This window comes from Octodon degus, unplaced genomic scaffold, assembly GCF_000260255.1.
Source record: "Octodon degus isolate 3935 unplaced genomic scaffold, OctDeg1.0 scaffold00325, whole genome shotgun sequence".
NCBI lineage: Eukaryota > Metazoa > Chordata > Mammalia > Rodentia > Octodontidae > Octodon > Octodon degus.
Window position 1 is genome coordinate 215,973 of NW_004524901.1, and position 3,226 is coordinate 219,198.

Below are 3,226 nucleotides of genomic sequence, written 5' to 3' on the forward strand. Positions count from 1 at the left end.
ATACATTTACTCATGTTTAAAACAGCTCAGTTTTTCATAGCAGAATTTAGGAAATGACACAAATGTTTATACATGAAGGCATGGATACATAAGATGTGGTATTGTGAGACAATGGAGCATACTTGGGTATAAAGAAAGACAGAGACTTTTACAAGTAAATGGATAAAAATAAGGACCACTCTTTTAAGTAACATAAATTTTTATGAGTTTTTCACAGAAGGGAGTTATTGATCATCTTGTTGCCACTTAGACTGCAAAGTAAATGCAGCTGCTATCTACTGAAATTAAATACCTTAGCATAATATGGTTCACTGGCTGGACTCTCATAAGCAAAGTGAACTGAGTTGTAGTTTACATTTGGCATTGGAAGAAGGGTCATATCCTAAACCTGGCAGGAAACTTTAGAAATTAATGTTAGTGTTATATGTGCAACTGGTGTATATTTACATGGACTCTACAAATCAATATACTCAAAGCTGAACAGGCAACTTGTTCTTCAAAAGGGAGCCTCATATTTTTCTGAAGTTCATAGCAGTAGATTTTTAGCCCTGTGAAAGGTGCAACGATATTTTGCTGTGTAGAGTTTGTGTTTTATTGGTGGTTAACGTGTTTCTTGATGATAGATGAGAATGATTCTCTAGGAATTCTTAGTATGACTCTGCAATGAGGGCCTGCAGGGCTGACCTACTTTCTGCAAATCAAGCTTCCCTTACCTTGGTGACAGGGACCTGCCTGGAAAACAGATCATGTCTAGGATGTGAGCTAGCAACATCCCCCGCTTACATGGCTCTAAGGGCAGGTAGAAGCAGGAAGGCATATGGGCACATCTGAGCTTTGAATCTATGTACAAATTGGGAGAAATAAGCTCTAAGTTGCCTTATGTTGGTTCCATTTTCTCTATATAACTATCCTGGAAATATTTTGTGGACAACTGACTTTAAACTCAATGGCTGAGTTTTCTTGTTTCTTATGTTCAGGGCCACTCAGGGATTCTAGATGACTGTGGAAGAAGCACTGTGGTTTTCCCCAGTCCCTACTCACTGTATGAGGCTGAAAATTGAGTGCTGTGCCAGAGTAGGCCTTGTATGTGGTCCAATCAATCCTCCACTGCAGGAATCTGACAGCTTGGCTGCCTCACAGATGGAGTGCTGAAGGGCCGTGAATGAAACACTCCTATTCTCAGTGCCCAGTCTCTCCACAGGAACCATTTGCTCAGTGCTCCTGGTGGTTTTTCTGAAGCACCTTGAGTAGTTTTTAGGAAGTGACAATTGTGAAAGTCAGAATTTGTCCCTCTTTTATTTTCTGTCAAGCTTCAATTTTTGAACACATAATAGGCCATATTCAATACTTCAGTGTTGCCTGGGTCATGTGCTGCTTCTGTAGTTTATTCTGCAGGTCTAAGGCTGACCACCAATGAAATGATGCCCCAGAATTTCCCTTCCCTTCATGGAAGATCAGTAAATATTGTGTATGTTATGAAAAGCATCTTCTAATTCCATAAGGCACACAGGGTGATATTTTTCACTTTCTTATGAGGTCCACTGTCCTTTAATAACTAACAGATGTTGGAATGCACATTTGCAATTCTGTGATAAAAGGACTCCCCATGTTAGATAAAATATATTGGCCAATAATTGTATTTGATTTCTGATTTGGTTCTGTTAAAGCAACAAAACCCTCTGCAGAGTGATGTTTTCCAGTTTTGAAGCATAGAGTTCAATTGCATCTGCCATGCCCACTTACAGGGCTTTCTTTTTGGTTTTTGATTTGGGTTACAGGAAGTAGTCAAGTTGGATTGGACTTCTCACCTTAATACCTCAAAAGTAAGATTCCCAGTTTCAAATATACTGTGAAATGCAGACTATGTTCCTTTAAATTTTGTACTGGGTATATTTTACAACATCAAATATCAGTCACTGGAAAAGAGACCTGGACTGAAGCACGCCCTCTCCTCCTGGTACTGTTTTGGTGCAGAATGAGTTGGGACATAGAGCAGGAGGATGCACCATTCCAGTGTGTCCTGGGAATCATAAAGTTGTTAGGCGAACTTGATGAGTGGGCTGACACATGCTGAGGTCCTCTGGGATGGCTTGATCTGGAGGAATCCCTGAGAGACTTGAAGGGAGGTGCACTGATTTCCTGCCCTGAGAAATAGATCTAGAGAACTTCTAATTGTGGTTTTCTGTGTTAACCTAAACAAGCAATAAACCCAAAGAGTCTGTGGGAGCACAACCTTCCCAAAAGCCTTGGTCATGTGGAGGAAAGAACATTGAGAAATGGGATACAGAAAAGACATCCACCTTATGGTGCTGATCCTGGAAAATATTTCTCATCCAGCTTACAGTACAAGCATAATGATTTTTTAACTTTAAAATGTGTGGATTCTTATTTCCATTTCTGTGTCTTGTCCCATATTTTATGAACTATACCAAAAAATCTTATAGGTATCTATAGGGGGCCCAATAACCTGGAACAATAACGACATTTCTAGTATCTTATTAAATGAACATCATAATTTGGAAATTGTGGAGTCACAGCTCAGATAAAGATAGTGGACATTTATTGAGGCAGTAAAAATATGTACAATTTCCTGGTGAAATGTACGTAACTATAAGGTAATGTTGCTCTCATATAAATTTATGTTTAAGAGTATCATACCATATAAATAGGTTTAGAAATTGTCCCGCTGACCAGATAGCTCAACAGACTAAAGAGCTGATTAGGCAGAGCCCAGTGGCACATGTTTGATCCCCTTCATGCCATGCCGGCCCTGCCCTTGGGGGGCGTTGAGACAGCGACTGAGACAGGGCCTGGTGGCATATGCTTGTAATCCTAGTGCTTTGGAGGCTGAAAACAGGAGAATCACTTTCAGTCTGCTCTACATAGAGAGAGCTTAAACACACTATAAAACCTGTACCAAATACATAAAATAAAAGAAAGAAAAAAAATTGTCTATGGAAATGAAACCATAGGGATCTCTTGGTCTCTCTGTGTGATCCAATGTACCTTGGCAAAAACAGTGGCAGGAATGGAAAAAAGACAGATAAGAAGACAAGAGCTGGGTTAGCCACTCAGCTTTTTACTTTTTTTTGCATTTTTTTTCAGAATGAGGGATTGAACTCAGGCCCCTGCGCTTGCCAGGGAAGTGCTTATTTCACTGAGCCATCTCCCTAGCCCCTTTTTTGACTTTTACTTTTTTGCATCTCAGGATGCCTATTATTGTGGC